Here is a 23582-nt window from a genome sequence, read left to right on the forward strand (position 1 = left end):
ATTATCAAACTTTCCTTCATATTTATTACCGCTTCCAATTTAATGGAGGACACAAGTGGTTGTGTCAGCCAGCTGGACCGCCTCGGGGAACCTCATGGAGCAGTCAATCATGGTGAGAAGGTAACTCATCCCGCGGGAGGCCGGAAGTGACCCCACAATGTCATTGTAGATGTGGCTGAACCTATGTGATGCTGGCTCGAATGTCTGGGGTGGTGCCTTCACGTATGTCTGCATTTTGGTCATCTGACAGAGTGTACAGGCCTTGGCCCACTGACAACCTGTTTCTGAAGGCTCAGCAAGACAAACCTATTGACCACCATTTTGACAGTACTGATGGCCGGGTGCGTCAGGTTGTGCACCTCATCATAAAACTGCCATCTCCATGCTGTCGGCACAATGAGGTGGGATTTGCCATTGGAATGCCGCAGAGGAGCGTCTACTTACCAGGGTCGATGTTAACATCCTCCAGCCTGAGCCTGGACACTGCTGTCTTGCTTGCAAGAATATCAGGGTCATCCTGCTGTCCCCTGCCGAGGGCTAAATAGTCTTTTCACTGGGACAGGGCCTGGTCAGACTTGATTGCGGGGGTGGGGCAGTGCATCACCCACGATGTGTTGAATGTCTGTAGTGAACTCAGACTCATATGAGAGGAGTCGCTGCTGCTTGGCCGACCACAGGTCCAACACTTTATGGAAGGCAAAAGTTAATGGCTTCTAGTCCATGAAGACACTGAATTGTCTACCTTCCAAAAATACTTTAAGTGCCTGACTGCCAGGTACAGCACCAATTTCTCTCAGTCAAAGACACTGCATTTGAGTTCAGGTGGCCAGAGGTGTCTGCTAAAGAAGGACAGAGGCTGCCATTCCCCTTCGATGAATTGCTCCAGTGCACCCCCTACTGCTGTGCTGGAAGCATCTACTGTGAGAGTGGTGGGTGTCTCTGGCCTGGCGTGTACCACAAGGGTTGTGTTGGCCAGTGCGTCCTTGGCCTTCTGGAATGCCTCCAAATCCTCATTGTCCTAGGTAATGTTTTTACCTTTCTCCGCATGATGTGGGCCACTACCGGTATCAATCGGTGATAAAAATTAATGGTACCAGTGAATTCTTGCAGCCCCTTCATTATGTGGGGTTTGGGGAAGCACTGAACAACCTCTACCTTTTCAAGCAGGGTTTAGTTCCGTGCCTGTTGATTTGACCCCCAAGGAAGTCGAACGTTTCCAACCTGCACTGGTACTTAGCAAGGTTTATATAGTATGTCCAAATACCTCTAGCCAGGTGCACAGTCACATTCAATAGGGTAGAGAATTCCAAGGATATTTCATTTTCATTGAAGACATTTCTTAAAGTCTAAGCAGCCGATCGGTTATTGGGAAATTGTGACACTTGGTGAGCCTTTTAAATGCCCCTAAGATTTCAGCCTTCACCACCACTCCAGTTCTTGGGCTCGTCCCATGTCCCTGACCTGGTACGCATACATTGCATCCCCTCCCCTTGTCACCCTCCTGTTGCTCCACCCCGAGCCAGTGGTGAAAGTGGTTTCTGTCCCAACAGGTGTTGGGGACCTCAACCAGGGAGCAGACCCGGGAGATGAACCTCAACTGCATCTAATTCACATTCCCGCAGATCAACGCACGACCGTGGGCCAAGGTGAGTGACCCATTGGTGAACCGGAGCTCCGGGGGTGGTCTCCATCCTCTGGGTTCATCCCCAATACTGTCCCCTGTCACCTACCAGGCCCATCTCCAAACCCCCATCTCCCACCAGGCCCATCTCACACACCTCTGCCCTGGCAGTTACCAGAGCAGTTTCCCTCTTCATGTGGGGATCCAAAATGGATGGAGTGGGAAGGAAGTCCATGTACGTCGCCAGTCTATGGTGTTATGAGCCCAAAGGACCCCAAAACCCAGCAGCAATAGACATTCACCAGGACAAGTAGTTGCGCGAGTCAAGGGTTGATTCGGTGAGGCCGCTATTGGATGAGACGCTGGGGTCGGGTTGGATTGATGGGTGGGTTCGCGGGCTGATTGGCTCTTGCTGTGAGAAGGCGGGACGTTGGCGGCGACGTCATCTGCTCGGGGTCCGTCGCGTCGCCGCGGGCGCGAATGGGAGGAAGTTGGCGGAGGCGCCGGGACCTTCCTCAGCCGCGCGGTCCAGGGAAAACGGGCGACGAGCAGCCCGCTGGGCCCCACCCGGGAGTGGCCGGTACCGGCGGGGTGTTTGAGTGGAGCCGAGGCGTCGGTGCGAGGCCTAATGGTGCCGACTGGGCGAGGCCGGAGGCCGTGGGGTAACTGGCAGCGGGAGAGGGGCGGGGGAGGGGCAAGAAGAAGTTTGGAAGTCTGGTTCGCGCATGCGCGGTGGATTTGCGACTTGGAGTTGGGTTTGCGCATGTGCGGCTAATATGCACGTGCCGACTGACGGGCCACTCAGCAAAGCCACAAGTCGCGCATGCGCACTGAAATTAAGATGGCTTCCCCAACCGATGGACCCTGAGAAACTGAATCACAAAGTCAATCCGCACATTTTGGGTTTTACGTGTCCCGTGTCTCTGTTCACCTTTGAAAATCATTTTATTTTAAAAATACACTCTAAGACTTCAGGGCTCCTCGCACGGGGGGGAAACTTCGACTTGCGTCCATTGTGGTATCTGACTGAACTTTTGGGTTCCATTGCGGTCGCAAGTCGGGAAGGACTTGGGGTCATTGGGTCGCTTAGGAAGGGATGGAAAACCAATCCATTTTTTTTTGCTTCCAAATGTTCATAGAATGTGTCTGATTCCATCCGTTGTTCCTGTTGTAGCATCACATTCTTCATAAAGTTAGATGTTATTATTTTAAAAGTTGTGTCACTTGAACAATAATGCTCCAATCCTTCTGATCCTGACGTACCATGTGTTTAAAATGTAATGTTTCTCAGTTACCTGTCCGAATGGCTTAAAAATATAGGGACTTTGGTGTTAAAAATACAGGGTAAAGATTTCACCAATCCTTTTGAATTTATGATCTCTGGGATTTCTGGACATGTTTTCTATTTAGGTTGGTGTATCATGCAGACCTGTTTGGTTGCAGCAAGTAAGAAGTTATCGCCTTGTAGCATCTGCTGTGGCAGCGCTACCAAATAAAGAGACATCCACCCAAGGTGAGAGTAAACCAAAGACTGGCTTTACTGTTTTAAATTCCCCACATGTGCTCGCTGGCCCACCCACTTCTGGTGACGTACTCCCTGACTTCCCGATTTACGTTATTGCATCGTGGCATCACTCTCCAGTTGGATGCCGCTACGTGGAAGTGTAGGGCTCCTCAGCCCATACATGGTGCTAGGAGTGGGCTCCTTCTCGTCAGTGAAGGGGAGTCCGTGCCATCTTGGACTATCCGAGTGTGGCAGTGATTTGGCCTCTTATTGCTCACCTGGTCACTTGGCATGCTACAATCTCAGTGTTTATAAGCGGGAAATTCTTTCAATGTTTCATTCAACTTTATTACAGAATTCTTCCTAGATTATCTGTGTACCATTGAAGGTTATAGGTTTTCTTGAACAGGGATCATGATTTTACTCATAATTTGGTGAGCCAATGGATGGGACATTTTTTGCTCATGCCCCATGGGAATCGAAATAAAAATGTAGTGACAAAATTAGGAAGGTTTGTTGACCCTTCTTTTTAAGCAGGATGTCATGATGATGTTCATCTTGCATATGATTGTCAGTTCTTAATGGCAGCTGCCATATTGGCATTGCAAGGAGAGATGGGAAATGGGTCAGGTCCTTGATGGTCCCAGTAATGCAATGTGGAAAGATGTCATGGGGCTGAATGTGGTTTAGGGAGGGAGAGGGTAGAGTATTAATTTTTAAGAAACGTATGTTGCCAGCCACCTATCAATATTTTTTGTCAAATAGAAACTCCTGCTGGTAGAACCCATTTCCTACTTTGAACATTCCCAATGTCATTATCTAAGCAGATATTGTTCAATCTCACTTCTCCTTCTTCCAAGTTATCTGGATGCAAGCAATTCTTCTGCTGTGCACAGAATTGAACGTTTCTAAATTTCACCAGGTTTTGGTGCTCGAAAGGTAAATGTTTCCTGCTCAGGAAGGTTCTTGTAGCGTTTTTAGAGATTTGTTGTTCCAGGATTTCCACAACTGAGGTACCTTCATTAGTCACCTCAATGTCTGGCTGAGGAAACTTGCCCCATCAGGATTTTCCAGATGGTAACTTCTTTTTGCAAGCTATTACATAGTTCCATTCCTCTTATTCCAAACAACAGGAGTTCTTTCTTCTGCTCAAGCTGTTGTTAGATAAACAAAACCCACGTGTGACTTTCCTCTAAGCACCCTGCAGAAAAGTACTTGTAGCCATCCTGGCTCCATTTCCAAACAATGGTCATTCATTTTATAACATCAGTTCGACTAACACCAACTTGTGAATGTGAATAACTTTCTCCAGAGATCTTCAATATTTCTTCAGTCTTTCAAATAAAATGTTTTATAATATATGTGTGTGTATGTATGTAACCTACTCTAAATCTTACCAAAATCCCAAATATTACCAAATTCTCCAAATATATTTATCCATTACAATATCACGTAAGGTGCATTTAAGAGACTCTAAGACAGGTTTACATGGGTGAAAGAAAAACAGGGTTGTAGCGGACGCAATGCCACCGTCAGTTCACAGACTTACCTGACACGTCGCAGGCTAACAGTGCTGGGCACCAAAGTACAGTGAGTGGATCAGATGAAGCCCCTGCCTAAAGGCACGGGGCACAAATGGCTGGTAGCTTTAACCTGCTGGTCCTCTGGACCAGGTGTTCACTAATGTTCTCATTGAGAGGCAGGGAATAAAAGGTCTGTATGTCTGCAATAAACCAGTCTTGAGTTGACTACCTTTGTATGTGTTTTCCTTTATTTAGTAGCATCTACCGCAGTAGCTGCTACAGGGTTTTTTTTTGTTAGAAATATCATGATCAACAAAACATCGTGGGTCAAAGGGCTTGTACCGTGCCGTAATATTCTGTTATTTCTGTTATTGCTCGATTTGAATATCTGTTGTAAGCTCTGTGAGACTTCAATAATGTAGCAAATTTGGGCAGCAACATTGCAGTCAGAAATTTGTATCTCCTGGTTGACTTGAGTTTTTTACCTTTTCACACAATGCTTTATAGTTCTGGTCAGTAAGAAAATAAATATTGTGCATGTTGAATATGTCATTATGTCTGAAAGTAACACTGGAAAAGAGTCATTTACACCAAGGTAAATAGCACCCTGTAGTGGGTGGTGCAGTTTCCTGATGGGCACAAGTTATCCCTCAGTGGCTACAGTGATGTGAAACTGTGGGTAAATTATTTTGATTTATACATGGCAAAATTGGCTGTTGTTTGTTCCAATTTCAGGTAGATGAGATTGCAAAGAGGGTAAGGATAGAAAATAGTTGGGGAACAAAACTGGGGCTTGCATTTGATGGTGTGAAAGTCAAAATGGAAACTCAGAATAGGCTAATCTGATTAAGCAAGCCACTGGCTCTTAAACTTCCACCAGAAGTGAATTGAATTTTGAGGCATTTACGGTGGGTAATTTCAAAGTCTGTTGATTGTAAGACTAAATTAAGAGCCCTTTTGCCCCTGGCTGTGCTGAAATATTGTTTTGTTTATTAACTAAATCTTTCTGAGAGGGAGAATAGACTGAAGCTACTTTACTACTCGTTGTTGATGAATCTTGCAGTAGGATCTTTCAACTAATTACAGACTCCTAATTCCTCCCCCTCCTCGGTCATTTTCTCCTGCAATCTACATCATTTACCACCATCGAGGGATTCTCATGCAGGGTAAAGTTTCACAATCACCTCCTCCAACCATGTCTGTTCTCTCTGTGGCAGGAAACCCAATGCAGAGTAAATGACAGATTGGCTGAGCACCTCCAATTTGATCACAATGGCCATCTTGGCTCATGGTCACAAGCCGTTTTAAGTTCCATTCCATTCTCACACTGACCTTTGTCTTCTGCCTCCTCCATTGTCAGGGTGAGGTCAAATCCAGAGGAACCATCTCTTATTGCATTTGTGACTCGATAGTATGCATATGGAATTTTCCAAAATCATGTAACCTGTCCACCACCTCCCCCCTCCACAGGTTTCACTCTCTCTCCTGCTGATTCACCAAGTTCCCCTCGTATTCTCCCTTCCAAACCGATAACTTTTAAATGTGGGCAGAGAAATGGCAGATGGAGTTTAATCTGGACAAGTGTCTTGCTCTTCGAGAGGACTTGTCATACTGTTGCATAGAGGGATCTTGGGGTACAAGCGTGAGCTCCTTGAAAGTGGCAACACAAGTGTAGGGTGTTAAAGAAAATATTCTTCATTGAGCAGGGCATTAAGTATTAAATGTGATTAGGTCACATTTTGAGTATTTTCTGCAATTCTAGTTGCTGCATGACAAAAGGAATTCATCTGGGGTTTGCTTGGGATAGAGCATTGGGTCTGAGGAGAAGTTGGACAAATTTGGATACTTTTCGTTGGAGCATGGGAGGGTGATAGATGACCTGGTTGAAATTTATCCAATTATTGTAGTCCTGGAGAAGACAGATTTCTTCTTTCCCGGCCCCCGTGGGAGATGTAAAAATACTACGATGCCTATATTGAACATGAGAGGGGGAAAAGGAGAAAAGTGAGGCAGATTTTTGCACAGTGCGGTGGGGGTAGGGCCCACACAGCCAGGATAGTGGTGAAATCACCATAATTTAAGAGGCATTTGGTTGGGCACATGAACAAGAAGGAATGGGTGATGTGTATGGACCATGTGCTGACAGATGGGATTAATTTAAATGAGCATCATGGTCACCACAGATATTGTTCACCAAATGGCCTATTCCTGGGCTGCTCTGTTGGGTGATGATTCATCTCTTTTCAAGGATTGTTGCCGATGGGCAGTAAACTTTTCACAGAGGTCTATCTCCAATGAATATATTTAGAACATTTCCATGAGTTAATTCCCTGTAGAAACAGCAGTTTATCATTCAAGCTGTGTAGCCACAGCAAAAATGCAAAGTTTGAAGGCCATCATTACTGAATCCATTTTAATCAGCCTTCACCTTGTACAATGTTCAGTTGAGAGAAGAAAATCAAAATGCAACTTTTAACCTCTAGGAAAGATGAGTAATCCTCTGTACCACAGAATTATTGCTGAAAAAATATTTGGAAAATTTTGTGAATTCAGCTTCCAAAGAGGTGATGAAGAGGAACCACAACAAGAATTAAAAAAATTAAACCCAGAACATTTATTGGAAGACGTTCATCACAATAAACATGTTCAGGTTCAGTGATGATCGATTCTGGAATGGCATGTGGCAGTAATAAAAGGAATGCAGGATAGATATATTCCAAGGAAAAATAAATTAATGATTTGGATTGTGATTTAAATGGTTTTGTGGCCAAATTTGCGGAGGTCACCAAGATAGGGGACAGAGTAGGAAGTGGAGAAACCGTAAAGTTGCAGAAGGATATAAACAGATTAGGAAACTGGGCAAAATGATGGCAGATGAGATTTAACACCAAGAAATTTACTGTTGTACATTTTGGCAGTGGAAATAAACAGGAAGCATACTATTTGGATGGGATGAAAATTCAGACCTTGGATGTGCAAAGGGACCTGGGTGTCCTTGTGCAAGGAAGCCTAAAAGTTAATGACCAGGTGAAATTCGTCATGAAGAAAGCGAATGCTATGATGGCATTCATTTCAAGAGGAATGGTGTACAAGAGTAAAGAGGTGTTGATGAGGCTCTATGGGGCACTGGTGAGACCTCATTTCAAGTACTGTGTGCAGTTTTGGGCCCCCTATGTGAGAAAGGATGTGATGTTGTTGGAGAGGGTGCAGAGGAGAATGACTAGGATGATTCCCAAAATGCAAAGGATAACGTACAAGGAGTGTTTGACAGCTTTTGGGTTGTATTCATTGGAGTACAGGAAATTAAAGAAGAAATCTCATGGAGGGATTTTGTGTATTGAAAGGTTTAGATAGGGTGGATGCGGGTAAGATGGTTCCCTTGGTGGGTGAATCGAGGACAAGAAAATTAGAGGTTATCCTATAAAACAGAGATTAGGAAGAACTTGTTTCGCCAGAGGGTCGTGGATCTGTGGAACCGCTGCCACATACAGTAGTGGAAGCCAGATCACTGAGTATTAAATCAAGAAATAGTTTTGTTTCAGTTTACGGAGCAGATTCGATGTTCCTTTGTCCTCATTTGGGAGAGATTATCGAAGGCAACTGAGAAAAATGGAACAATTCTAGGCAGTTGTTAGAATAGGTTATTAGTTTGGCATCTCTATGTAAAACTCCAAAACTATCTGTCACTTTGGAGCGGTGCCTGTCCCTCCAACTCCTGAGGAACATAGATTTGCTAATATGTCATGTGTTCATTCAGCTACAAATTATTCTCTTATTCAAATATGCCCAGAGGTCACTTGCATTTCATTTCAGCTTCACATCGTTTTGGGTGGGTTTTCAGTTGTAAATGTGGCCAGTTCCACTTTGGGAGAGAATTTCTTGTCACATTTTTCAGTGATGTATTTGTCAAAATGCCGTTGTGTGGACTGCAGCTCTTGAATGCAAGTGAGCTACATTTATTGTCCTTCCAATGCCATCTGCTGCCTGACAAGCCTTCAACCTGGCTCCTGCCCTTTCCAAGCCTTCCTCAAGTCTTTTCCTCGCCTCGTGTCCCCATCATAATGGTGTGCAGACATGTAATAAGCCACCATATAAAGGCAGGGTCTATGAGACGCAGGCTTGTAATACCCCAGATTATCTTAAAATCTCAAAATTGGAATGGCAAGAATTGTGCCTAGCCCACAGATCTGACAGCTGCTGGGCTTCACGATTGTATGTGGTTCTGAACAAACTAGAGATTGGCAGCCTTGCAGGGATGATCGTCCCCTGAACAATTCCACCATGCCTGACTGATACAATATTCCAAATTGACAAGACTTCTCAGCAAACCTCCATGGCAAATCTGCATTTGCCAAAATAGATCTAGAATGTGCTTACTATTATATTCCATTTGAGTCTTTGGATGTCACAAAGACAGCAGTGATGCTCCCGTTCGGCATGTTTGTGTTTCTGAGAAAACCATTCGGTCTGTGGAATGCAGCTCAGAAATTCCAGTGGTTCATGGAACACGAACTCACTGTCCATGGGTTTGTTTGGTGCTTGTGTTGATTGAGGAGATCTGGTTGTAAGTGTGGATGAAGAGGAGCACAAGAGCCACCTTATCTCATTGTTTCTAAGGCTTGAGGAATGTGGTACCGTGATCAATCCCAGGAAAGTGTTTCTGGTGTTTCTGATCTTGTATTTTTGGGAGCTAGAGTTATGCCACATGGTATTTTGCCTGATGAATGGAAAGTGCGTGAAATTTGAGAATTTCCTCCCTCTGTTACGTTTGGCCAGTTGTGATGGTTTTGAGGTATGAGGGATTTTTATTGCTGTTTCCTGGTGAATGCCACTACACCTCTTGCTGTACGACTCAAAGGATCTGATCTCTGCTTCAAAAAGACATTATCTTTGGGAGACCATCCTGTTTATGCTTTCCATGATGTGAACACTGTTCTGACATATGTCACTAAGGTTGTACATCAAATGCCCAAGATCTTGCTCTCTTACCACAGATGCATCTGACAGTGCTGTGGGAGCAGTGTTCGAACAACGAGTCTGTGGGCAATTGGAACCTCCGGTGTTTTTTTTCAGCCAAGCGGTCACCGGCTCAGGCAAAGTATAGTACATTTGGGCAAGAACTCTGAGCTATCTATCTCGCAGTGAAACATTTCAGTTTTTTTTTTAATTTATAGTTTTGTATACAGTACAATATAATACCAGAATCGTATCCAAATGATACATTGATCAAAATAGAATAACAAATAAATGGTTGTACTGTCCATAAAAATGAGAAGAGAAGAAAAGTATTATGAAAAAAAAAACAGATCTAGGTTCAAAGCTCCTGTGATAACTATTTCCTCCCAAAAGGAAAGGCAGGACATTAAAAAAATATTAGAATTAAACCAACATGATAAGGTTCAACCATTAAGATTAATGAAAAGTGGTGGTGGGGTGGAGAAGTAAATACATTAGATATCCAAACCCATATCTAAATATGGTTTCCATATTTTGAATAATGTATCATACCCAGTTAATATTATACGTCACCTTTGCTAAGGGAATACAATTTTGCATTTCCCCACAATCAATTTTAAGATGGGATTCAGATTTCCATGGAATTGCTATACATCTCCTGGCCACTGTCAATGCAACTTATAAAAATAATTAATTGTTCTTTGAGAAATTGAATTAGGCTTCCAAATCATATACATTTCCCAAAAGTAACTACTCAGGTCTTGATGGTAAACATTATTATAATTTGTTCCAAAAACTTGCCCAGATCTTTCCAAAATGATGTCACCTTGAGACATGACCAAAGAGAATGTATAAACGTACCAATTTCTGTGCCACATCTAAGACATAAATTTGAAAAAATTGCAATAAATTAATTGATATAGCATTAAATATAATTGATGAATAAATTTGTAATTAACTAATCTATCAAAAACATTAATTACTGTCTCAACAAATGTCAGACAAGCAAAAAGGGTCAATTTCAGTTCCCAAATGCAATTCCCATCTTTCTTTTGATTTATTCAAGTCTGGGTTTGGAGATTCCTCTTCAAATAGTAGATACAATTTTGAAACAAATTTATTTGTAATTCTCTCATGAATCCAAATTTCCAATTCAATATTTCAGCTTTTTATTGGAAGGCCATTCTTACACAATTTGTACAGACCACCAGCCTCTTCTGCATACTGAAAGTAGAAGCACACATCTCTATTTGCACAGAGAGATTTGGCACTTGGAGTTCATCCTACAATTTTCATCGGACACACAGCATATCTGAGGAAAAGTGAATGCTGTGGCTGGTGCCCGATCCAGGCGCGACATTACATCCAACAATTGCCATCGATTTCACTGCCATGGCTCATGCACGGCACACTGATGCCGATTTCATCAGGTCAACTCTGGTCTCCATTTTCAAGATGTGACCCTGGATGAATCGGGTGAAAAGTTGGCCTGTGATTTTTTTTCCCCCAACAGGAAGGACTCTGCCGTTTGTGTGGCAGCTATGAGGCAGGAGATTTTCTCTTCATAATCTATCTCTTCCTGGTAGAAGAGCATCAATCAAACTGGTTAAGGAAGATTTTATCTGGTTTCATGTTGAACAGAATGTTGTATTATGGGCAAGGACTCGCTTGCTGGTTCAATGGCCTAAAGTCTCCAGGCACATGAAATTCAAGCTGGGGGATTTTGTTGTTTTGGATTCCCATTTCCAGCACGTGCACCTTGTGGCTTGGAAGGTCCACTTCTGCCAACTCGGCAATGTACTTATCTGCTCACATGTGAGGACTGGACGACCAGGTGGCAGGATGAAATTCCTATCATCGGCATCTCTGCAGAGACAATTGTTTGGGCTTTTGTGGATCATTGGATTCCATCTTTTGGTGTTCTGGGCACTACTACAACAGATCAAAGGTTTCAGATCGAGTCAGCATTGGTCCGAGCTCTCACTGATCCTCTGGGCACAACCTGAATTATCGCTGAGCATTTCAGGCAAACAGCTTCTTTGAGCGTTTCCATTGACAATTGAAAGCAGGTGGTGATGCATCTCCATGGAGCGAACGTTTGGCCATGGTTCTCCTTTCCATGCCTACTGCTGTTAGGGCAGATCATGGATGTTTAGTGGTAGAGCTAGTCAATGGCTGTATGCTGACCTTGCCAGGTGAGTTTGTGAATCTGAGTCCAGGCACAGTGCTCAATGAACAGGTTAGTTATCTTGATTGTCTTCGAGAAAATGATTTGGCAGAGAATGATTCCAACTGAAACGGTATCTTCTTATGAACCAAAGTAGCAACACCTCGAGCTTTCGAATTAAATGGAGATGAAAAACATGTCCCACCCAATCTCTTTTCAATTTCATATGTTCTTTCTCAAACATATGAGTTTCTTGCAAAAAAGCAAGATCAACCTTCATTTTCTTTATATATGCCAATATTCACTTTCTTTCAATCGGATTATTGTCCTTTAACATTAAAGATCACAAAATTGAAATGAGCCATAACTTAATTTCCTCCTGAGATTGACACTTCACACAAGTAAATGCTCTTCACAAACCCCTCTTTTCAAAGAAGAAAATCCTGTAAAAAAACCTACGAGTATAAGAGTCGGATCCCCCTCTGTGGACCTGGTGCAGCTAATACCACAAGTGGCAGATGACTTTAGAAGTAGTCGAGTCAACCACCACCCCCCAACCGAACATTAAAACCCATTAATCATCCCAGTGATAACACCCACATTGAGCTTGAGCTTCATCTTCAACATCACTCACCAATTCTGATTCCAACTTCTTTTCCCCATACCCATCCCAATCTTATCCTCGGACATTTTTCCCATTGATTCCTTCAAATCTGGGAAGGAATTCACAAAAGTTAATGCACCATAAGGACTCTCAAAACATTGAGACTGATCTGGCCCATAAAGTAAAGTAAACTTATACCCTTTCTTCCACAGAACTGCTTTGGCCAGATTAATCTCTTTCCGTCACTTAATAATCTCCTGACTTAAATCAACATAAAATAAAACCATATTGCCTTGAACCATCATAGGGCTTTGATCAAGGCGAGCTTTCTGAACCGCAAGCCGCAAAATCATTATCTCTATCCTGATATCGCAAACATCTTAAAAGAACCGCTCTTGGCATTTGACCCGGAAAAGATTTTCTCCTTAACGCCCTCTGAGCCCGATCTAAAAAAACTCAACTCCCAACCAACATCTCTGGAATCTATTTCCAAAAATAATTTTACAGGATATGAATCTTCAATATCTTCCAGCAGGCCAACTATCTTAATATTATTACGACAACTTTGATTTTCCAACGAATCAATGTTTTGTAACAAATCTCTCTTCTGGACATCCCAGCCTGTAAATAAATCTTCAATATGATCCATTCTCTCTGCATAATGGTCCACACGATCCTTACAGTCATTAAAAACTTCTTCTATCCTCTTAAATTGATCTTGTCCAGTGTCCACTGCTGTTAAACTCTTATTAATATCAACTTCAATAGATGTAATTTCTTCACACATACCAGCCATTCTTTTTCCTTCATACCAGCAAATTGATCATTTAAAGTTTCAAAACCTTAGTTCACAGAAGACATCATATTTTCATTTTGATGGATCAGTTCTGTAGAGGGGCCTTGAAGTCTGGGGAAGGTATCTGGTGAAACAACAGCTTTCATTGGAGAAGGAGATGTTCTTCAAGCCTCAGGCCTTCCTTCAGTGAGTCCAACTGCAGCAAGTAGTAAATCTTGCTCTTCTTCTTCTTGAACCTCTGAGTTGTCCTCCTCCACCTCTTCTCTTCCACATCATACCTGGCAGCCGGACTGTAGATCGGATCCAGAATTTCCTGCAAGTGAGAACATCTCCAGATACTCCGCTGCATACAGGCAGTCCCCTTCCCGGTATCTAGAGCTCACATTCGGGCATTCATCCCCCACTCTCCTTAGTCAAGCCCGGCTCGTGTCGAATTCCTTACTAGCGCTCCTCCTGGCCCGGCCAAAAATCTTGGCGCCATCTTTCATCTCCGGATGTGCAGAGGATGCAAACATTTCTTCCAGCTGCTCCCGACTTGCACGTTGAGGCTTCGGATCCATGTCTAACTTGTCCTGAGGTTCCTTCTGGAAGGTCGGCCTTGCTTCTTCTGCACTTTTCACAGGTTGACAACCTAGGTTTTTTCTAAGTTGCTTGTAATGAAATGGTATTGTATGTACTGACCAGTACAGGCATGGGCTGGCAACCCCCCTCCTGATGACATCCTCTCCTGGATTCCTCCCTCGACTCCTCCCCTGTGATCCAGGCCTTCACTTCCCTCACTTGGACCCGGGCCTGCAGTCTTGTGTGTAATAAAGCCTATCGTTCCCCTCAGTCTTTGTCTCTGTGATAATTGGGGCAACTGATCGTGCCCAACACTGTTTTTTTTCTTTCTTCATTTCCAGAATTCTACAGTAGAAAATTATTGTTCAAAACATTGATAAAGTCAAACGAGACATTACAGTTCGAGTATTGAACAGTTCAGTCAGGGAGAGGTGTCTTCGAACTTCTTTTTCCTACGCCATCTTGCCACGAGACCCCCCCTCAGCTGACTCCTTGAACACCATCCAATCCATGGACTCTAGGCAGACCTGCAGCTGTCTTCCCTCCCGTGACCACCTTCTGGTTGTCCTGATCTAGTAAGTGTTGTGAGCAATGTTAGGCCCCATTTCTAAGAGAGGATGTGATGGCCCAGACTTGTTTTACAAGAATGATCCTGGGGTTGAGAGGAATAATGTTTGAGGAGCATTTGATGGTTCTGGGCCTGGACTCGCCCGAGTTTATAAGGATGAGGCAGGACCTCATTGAAATCTGATGAATAGTGAAAGGGCTGAATAGAGAGGATTTTGCCAGTACTGGGAGAGTTTAGGACCAGTGCGTACAACCTCATAATAAAAGGATTTCTGCTTAAAACGGAGATGGAGAAATCTTTTCATCTAGAGCAGTGATTTTCAAACTCCTCCTCCACACCCCCACCCCCTGGATCAAATTCCACTTAATCCCTTTGCCAGAAGTTCTCTGTTAGTAAGGAATTACTTAATGAGCTATGTGATTGGGGAAACAAAGTTTGAAAACCACTGTTTTAATTGTACGTCATTGACTTGTTCTGTGCGTGGTTTCATAACTCCAGAGGAAATGGGCCAATGACAATTTATCTCAAGCAAAATCTTTCCTTCACAATTGGGTCGACTGCAGTCTTTCTCAGCCTTTTTTCCCATTCATATTCCACTTTAAGCAATCTCTTACTCATTTTTCGACACTCCAAGGAATAAAGTCCCAACCTGTTCAACCTTTCCCTGTAGCTCAACTCCTGAAGACCTGGCAGCATCCAAGTAAATCTTCTCTGCACTCTATCAATCTTACTAATATCCTTCCTGTAGCTAGGTGACCAGAACTGCACACAATACTCCTAAGTGGGCCTCACCATCATCTTATCCAACCTCATCATAACTTCCCAACTCTTATTTTCAATATGTTAATTAATGAAGGCCAAGATGACAAAAGCTGTCTTTAGAACCCTGTCGTCCTGTGACACCACTTTCATGGAATTATGTAACTGTGTTTTATCTCTTGCTACCAATTTCTATAACTTGCTGTTCAATTTCATATCGTTGGCTTTTGGATTATTTTATTGTGTCCCTTGATCTAGAGAGTTCTGGCAGAGCAAAGGAATTTTGTTTTCTTTTGTCAGGTCAAATTTTGTCACATTGATCCAAAAACAAGTATTTTCACCATTCCTTCATTTGAGATTCTCTGCAGCTGTCGTATTGAACCTCACAGTGATGGCATCATGTTTGTCTTGTTTATCCTTTATCCCTCCATCCAGACAGATGTGTTGATCAACGAGTCGACTTCACTCATCCAGCAGCCAATTCTGCTGTTGGGCTTTTCATCCCACTTATTCAGTTTGTTATCTCTCCTCTTCTTTTTCTCAAAAAGAGAATCCGGTTTGTCTGATCATCTTCTTGAATCCCAGTGAAAGGTTATCAACCTGAAGGTTTTAAAGCCGATTATTTTTCCAGTAGATGGCTTGCCGAGTATTTCCAGCATTGAATTTTTATTTTACTGCCTTGGTGTATTACTGAGTGCTTTAAATAGTAGAAGAAATGTGGGTTGGGTTAAGTGGAGATGTCTTGATTATGGAGTGAATTTAGAAAAATAGACATAAAAGGGAAGGGAGCATGGAAATAGTTAATTCATCTTTTAAAATTGTTTTTTGAGCTATGATTGTTTTCTGATGTACGCGCAGTGTTCAGAATTAAAAATTTATTATGATGAACATGTCACAATATTTGTCATTTTGTGGCAACAATATAGGTGCAAATATTGCTATAAATTACATTTTTAAAAAAGAAATCTATTTGTGCAAAATGAAGAATAAGTGAGAGAGTGACTGTGGTTCCTTGTCCATTCAGAAATCTGATGGCAGAGGGAGAGAAGCTGTGTTTGTACCATTGGGTGTTCGTCTTCAGGCTCCTGGACCTGTTTCCCTGGTGATAGCAGGGTGAAGAAAGCTTGGCCTGGGTGGTGAGGGTCCTTGAGGATAGAGGTTGTTTTCTTCAGACTCCGCCTCTTGGAAAAGTCCTTAATACGTGGGCCAAGGATGAAAGGGGAAAAGTTTAGTTGAAACATGAGGGGGAACTTCTCCACACAAGGTGGTGGGAGAGTGGAACAAGCTGCCAGCTGCATGAGGAAATATGAGCTCAATGTTAGCATTGAAGAATTTGGACAAGTTCAGGGATACGAGGGGGATGGAGGTCTCTGGACTGGATGCTCGTCAGTGAGACAAGGCAGAATAAGAGTTGTTTAGTGGGCGCACGAAAACATAAGACAGACAGCTGTGTACTCACCCATTTAATGGACTGTGCTTGGTGCAGCGTGCCGAGGAATGGCACGTTGATCTGTGGAGACTCCTGCCGGAAAGTGTGGGATACTCACGGGACTTTTTTTAAACTTGCCGGTAGCAAACACTTCATTATGTCCCACCTTGTCTCGTGGAGCCCGGCACATATAACCATATGACAATTTACAGCACAGAAACAAGCCATAACAGCCTTTCGAGTGCATGCCATTTCACATGAACCACTCCACTCCCTAACCATTCCCCAGCCCCTTCCCACACTCTGCCCATATCCTCCAACCCCCTCATATCCATGTACACATCCAACATTCTCTTCAATGACAGAAAGGACCCTGCCGCAACTATCTCTTCTGGAAGATCATTCCATTCTGCCACCACACTCTGAGTGAAGAAACATCCTCTAACATTTCTCCTGAAGTTTTACCCCCTTACCCTTAACTCATGCCCTCTGTTTCCAGCCTCCCCTGCCCTCAGTGGAAAGAGTCTACTCATGTCTTGCCTATCTATTACCTTCATAATTTTAAATACCTCTATCATAACCCCCTTCAATTGTCCACGTTCCAATGAATAAAGTCGCTGTCTCCTTCATCTTCCTCTGTACCCTAGATGTTGTAAGTCAGGCAACATTTTTGTAAATCTTCTCTGCACATGGCCTCACCAATGCCTTAAACAGCTATACTCTAGTCTATGCTATGATTTATGAAGGCCAGCATGTCACATGCCTTCTTAACTACCGTGTCTACATGGGAAACCACTTTCAAAGAAATCTGTACCATAACTCAAGATCCCTCTGTTCCTCTGCCTTCCTCGATGCCCATCCCTGAACTTCATATGTCATATTAACATTATTTTTTCCGGAATGCAGCACCTCATACTTGTCAACATTAAATTCCATCTGCCATCTTTCAGTCCACTTTTCCAAACAAACCAAATCCTGTAATCCAAGAAAACCTTCCTCACATTCCACCAGTCCCCCTAATTTTGTATCGTCTGCATATTTGATTACCCAGTTAACCACCCCCTCATCCAAATCATGAAAATAAATGATAAACATCAGGGGACCCAGCACCAATCCCTGAGTCACACCGCTCGTCACAGGCTTCTATCCTCACAGACAGTTGTCCACCATGACTCTCTGCTGTCTGTTTTACAGCCACCTCTGAACCCATCTCACTATCTATTAATCCCTAGTCACTGAACCTTCCTAACTAACTTTACATGCGGAACCTTATCAAAAGCCTTACTAAAATTCAAATAGATATCGTCAGCCACCCTACCTTCAGCCACTTGCCTTGTCACCTCTTCAAAACATTCAACAAGATTCATTAAAATGATTTTCTCTTCATAAACCCATTCTGGATGCCCCTGATCATTCCCTGCCTATCCAGATATTTGTACATACTATCTCTGAGAATACCCTCCATAACTTTTGCCACCACCAAAGTAAAACTTACTGGCCGATAAATACTTGGCCTGCACCTTCTGCTTTTTTTAAACAGTGGAACAACATTTGCAACCCTCCAATCCCGCGACACCACACCCTTCTCCAGTGATGTTTGAAACATCACTGTCAGAGCCCCGGCTATTTGCTCCCTGACCTCCCTTAATGTCCTGTGGAAAATCCCATCAGGACCAGGAGACATCCAACTCTATTGACCCTAGAAGCTCCAAATCCCTCTCTTTACTAATCCCTATCCTTTCCATAACTAAGCCATTCACCTCATTTATCTCACATAGTCCAGTGTCCCTTTTGCTCGTGAATACAGAAAAGAAAAAAAATTGTTCAATATCTTCCCCCATCTCATACAGCTTCTCACTTACACATAGTCCACCGTTCCCATTTTCCAGTGGACGGACTCTATCCTTAACCCTCTTTGTACTGTTCTCGTATCTGTAAAAACCCGAAGGACTCACTTTCACCTTATTAGCTATGGATACTTCATACCTTCTTTTTGCCTTTCTAATTTCCCTCTTGAGGTTCTTTCTTCAATATAAGTAAGGATCATAAATCTCATCAATCTTTTGTTTCTTATATTGAGCATGGGCCTCCCTCTTATCCCGAATCATTCATAATTTTTCTAGAAATCCACAGCTCCCTTGAACTTATAATCTTACATTTCAGCCGATCTGGAACAAAATGATCCTGTACTCTCAAAATCTCACCTTTAAATACCCTCCAATTTTCCTGTTCATCATTTCCAGCTAAAAGATCAGCCCACACAACTCTTTGCAAATCTCTTCTCATTTCTTCAAATCTGGCCTTCCCCCACTCGAAGACCTTTGAGTTCAGACATGACCTATCCCTTTCCATAATTAAGCTAAATCTAATTAACCCATGATCACTGGATCTGAAGTTCTTCCCAATGCTCACCTCCGCCACCTGCCCCATTTCATTCCCTAACCACAGATCAAACACTGCCCCCCATCTCGTGGGCATCTCCACATACTGCTGCAAAAAGCAGTCCTGAACACGTTGTCTAAACTCTAAGCCATGCTGACCTCTCACTGACTGTGTTTCCCAATCGATGTTAGGACTTCACTTGCCTCCTTTCCAGACCCATCAACCAAGGATGAAACTTAGTTTTGTCTTGTGTCATAATGGCAGAGGACATGAAATTCTGGTACATAGTAGGTGCATTGGATGCTGCTAAAGCATGTCGTAGAAGAGAATTTGTTGCTAATCCCCTGGCAGAAAACCAGTACACGAGGCGTCGCGCAATTGGTCTGCACATGTACCTTATGCCAGACTGCCAAAATTCAACGGCACACTAAGGCACTTCTTCAACCTTTCCCAGTGGTACACACGTGGTTGGAACATGTGCATGAGGATCTGCTCGGACCATTGCCAAAATCTCAAAACATGAGATACATTCTAACAGTCGTAGAACGTTTCACACACTGGCCAGAAGCCATCTCGTTTCCATCTTGTGACACTGAGACAAGGGCTATAGCATTCATCATTAATTGGATGGCTAGATTTGGTTTCCCGACCCACATTGCATCAGACCACGCACCACAATTCACCCACAGTCCAACGGACTTGTGGAACGTTTCCATCGGCAACTGAAGGCCCTACTCACCGGACACAATATAGTCGATGAATTGCCATGGGTTCTATTGGGAGTGTGCACGGCTCCAAAGGAAGATGTCTGCATTGTCCGCAGAGATGGTTTATGGTACGGTCCTTACAGTTTCATGGGACATTCATTTCACACCAACTCTGATCTGAACGTCCTTCAGCAGCTTCGACATGGTGTTGTGATCAGCAAATCTTTTCCTACCCACTGGCATGGTTCCCCTAAACAGAATGTGCCCCCAAAACTCCTGGACACTGATTATGTTTTTGTGCACAGATAGGTCCCAGGAGCGCCATTACAATGACCGTATGAGAGCCCTTTCCTTGTGATGAAGAAGGATGGGGTTGTGTATACTTTGGACATTGGGGGGCATTCACAGCTGTTTAGTGTGGACAGATGCAAGCCTGCCCATGTGGATCCAGAAATAATTTTACAGGATCTGAATCATCAATATCTTCCGGCAGACAAACTATCTTAATATTATTACGAGAACTTTGATTTTCCAACGAATCAATGTTTTTTAACAAATCTCTCTTCTGGACATCTCAGCCTGTAAACAAATTGTCAATATGATCCATTCTCTCCGCATAATGGTCCACACGGTCCTTACAGTCAATAAAAATGTCTTCTATCTTCTTAAATTGATCTTGTCCAGTGTCCACTGCTGTTAAACTCTTATTAATATCAAATTGAATAGATGTAATTTCTTCACACATACCAGCCATTTATTTCCTCCATAACAGCAAATTGATCATTTAAAGTTTCACAACCTTAGTTCACAGAAGACATCATCTTTTCATTTTGTTGGATCAGTTCTGTAGACATGAGGTTGACTTCCATCCCTGTTACATGTGCCTTGAAGTCTGGGGAAGGTATCTGGTGAAACAACAGCTTTCATTGGAGAAGGAGATGTTCTTAAAGCCTTAGGCCTCCCTTCATTGAGTCCAACTGCAGCAAGTAGTAAATCTTGCTCTTCTTCTTCTTGAACTTCTGAGTTGTCCTCCTCCACCTCTTCTCTTCCACCTCCTACCTGGCAGCCGGACTATGGATCGGATCCAGAAATTCTTTCAAGTGAGAACATCTTCAGATGCGCCGCTGCATACAGACAGTCCCCTTCCTGGTAACTCATGCTTGCATTTTGGCACTCACGCCCAACTCTCCTTAGTCAAGCCTGGCTCGTGTCGAATTCCACACTTTTGCTCCTCCTGGATCGGCCAAAGATCTCGGTGCTATCTTTCATCTCCAGATGTGCAGAGGATGTAGATGTTTCTTCCAGCTGGTCCTGACTTGCACGTTGAGGCTTCAGATTCATTTCTAACTGGTCTCGAGGTTCCTTCTGGAAGGTCGGCCTTGCTTCTTCTGTACTTTTCACAGGTTGACAACCTAGTTTTTTTCTAAGTTGCTTGTTATGATATGGTATTGTATGTACTGACCACAACAGGCATGGGCTTCCCCCCCCTCCTGATGTCATCCTCTCCTAGACTCCTCCCCTGTGACCCAGGCCATAAAGGTCAAGCCACCTCTTCCTTCCTTTCAAATCCCTCACTTGGACCCGGGCCTGCAATCTTGTGTGTAATAAAGCCTATCATTCCCCTCAGTCTTTGTCTCTGTGATTATTGGGCCAACTGGTCGTGCCCAACACTGCTTTTTTCCTTTCTTCATTTCCAGAATCCTACTGTAGTAAATTACTGTTCAAAACATTGATAAAGTCACTATAGTTCAAGTATTGAACAGTTCAGTCATGGAGAGGTGTCTTCTCACATCTTTTATCAACGCCATCTTGCCACGACAACCCCCCCCCCACTCCTCCCTTCAGCTGACTCCTTGAACACCATCCAATCCACGGACTCTAGGCACTCCTGCAGCTGTCTTCCCTCCCGTGACCACCTTCTGGTTGTCCTGATCTCGTAAGTGTTGTGAGCAATTTTAGGCCCCATTTCTAAGAGAGGATGTGATGGTCCAAAGGTGGTTTACAAGAATGATCCTGGGGATGAGAGGAATAAAGTTTGAGGAGCATTTGATGGTTCTGTGCCTATACTCGCCCGAGTTTAGAAGGATGAGGCAGGACCTCATTGAAATCTGATGACTAGTGAAAGGGCTGGATAGAGAGAGGATTTTGCCAGTCGTGCGAGAGTTTAGGACCAATGGGCACAACCTCAGAATAAAAGGATGTCTGCTTAAAAAGGAGATGGAGAAACCTTTTCATCTGGAGCAGTGATTTTCAAACTCCTCCTTCACACCCCCACCCCCACCCCCCGGATCATATTCCACTTAATCCCTGTGCCAGAAGTGCTCTGTTAGTAAGGGATTACTTAAGGTGGAATGCGATTGGAAAGAAAAAGTTTGAAAACCTTTGTTTTAATTGTACCTCATTGACTTGTTCTGTGCGTGGTTTCATAACTCAAGAGGAAATAGACCAATGACAATTTTTCTCAAGCAAAATATTTCCTTCACAATTGGGTCCACTGCAGTCTTTCTCAGCCTTTTTTCCCATTCATATTCCACTTTAAGCAATCTCTTACTCATTTTTCAACACTCCAAGGAATAAAGTCCCAACCTGTTCAACCTTTCCCTGTAGCTCAACTCCTGAAGATCTGGCAGCTTCCTAGTAAATCTTCTCTGCACTCTTTCAATCTTACTAATACCCTTCCTGTAGCTAGGTGACCAGAACTGCACACAATACTCCTAAGTGGGCCTCACCATCATCTTATCCAACCTCATCATAACTTCCCAACTCTTATTTTCAATATGTTAATTAATGAAGGCCAAGATGACAAAAGCTGTCTTTAGAACCCGGTCGTCCTGTGACAACACTTTCATGGAATTATGTAACAGTGTTTTATCTCTTGCTGCCGATTTGCGTAACTTGGCTGTTCAATTTCATAATGTTGGCTTCTGGACTATTTTATTGTGCCCCTTGATCTAGAGAGTTCTGGCAGAGCAAAACAATTTTGTTTTCTTTTGTCAGGTCAAATTTTGTCACATTGATCCAAAAACAAGTATTTTCACCATTCCTTCATTTCAGATTCTCTGCAGCTGTCGTATTGTACCTCACAGTGACAGCATCGTGTTTGACTTGTTTATCCTTTACCCCTCCATCCAGAGGATGTTGATCAATGAGTGGACTCCACTCATCCAGCATCACTGCCATTTCTGCTGCTCGGGCTTTTCATCCCATGTAATCAATTTGTTATTTCCCTCTCTTCTTTTTCTCAGCAAAGAGAATCAGGTTTATTTGATCATCTTTCTGAATCCCAGTGAAAGATTATTGACCTGAAGGTTTTAACTCCGATTATTTTTCAAGTAGATAACCTGCTGAGTATTTCCAGCATTGAGCTTTTATTTTACTGCCTTGGTGTATTACTGAGTGCTTTGAATGGGAGAAGAAATGTGCTTTGTGTTAAGTAAAGATGTCTAGATTATGGGGTGGATTTAGAAAAATAGATGTAAAAGTGGAGGGTTCATGGAAATAGTTAATACATCTTTTCGATTTTTGGAGTCTCCTGCCGGAATGCGTGGGATAATCACGGGGCTTAATTCAAACCCGCTGGCAGCAAACTCTTAATGATGTCCCACCTTGTCCCGTGGAGCCCAGCACATATAACCATATGACAGTTTACAGCACAGAAACAGGTCATATTGGCCCTTCAAGTCTGTGCCAGTTCACATGAACAACTCCACTAGTTTTCCCCTCCAACACTCTGGCCTTATCCCTACAACCCCCTCATATCCATGTACACATCCAACCTTCTCTTAAATGACAGAAAGGACCCTGCCGCAATTATCTCTTCTGGAAGATCATTCCATTCTGCCACCACTCTCTGAGTGAAGAAACATCCTCTAACATTCCTCCTAAAGTTTTGCACCCTTACCTTGAACTCATGCCCTCTTGTTCCAACCTCCCCTGCCCTCAGGGTAAAGAGTCTACTCACGTCCAGTCTATCTATTCCTTTCATAATTTGAATACCTCTATCAT

General features: G+C 43.2%; 1 long non-coding RNA gene across 2 annotated transcripts in view; it reads left to right on the plus strand.

Moving 5' to 3' along the window:
• Positions 1-2076: 2076 nt before the first annotated feature.
• Positions 2077-23582, plus strand: part of LOC138746382 (uncharacterized) — a 35437-nt gene continuing 13931 nt past the window's right edge. Inside the window, exons 1-2 of one of the 2 annotated variants that reach the window (XR_011346925.1) lie at positions 2077-2283; positions 3032-3134. This is a non-coding gene — a long non-coding RNA (uncharacterized lncRNA). The remainder of the gene's footprint in view (positions 2284-3031; positions 3135-23582) is intronic. The other variant, XR_011346924.1, reaches the window with a different exon arrangement.

The sequence above is a fragment of the Narcine bancroftii genome, chromosome 11, assembly GCF_036971445.1.
Source record: "Narcine bancroftii isolate sNarBan1 chromosome 11, sNarBan1.hap1, whole genome shotgun sequence".
Lineage (NCBI taxonomy): Eukaryota > Metazoa > Chordata > Chondrichthyes > Torpediniformes > Narcinidae > Narcine > Narcine bancroftii.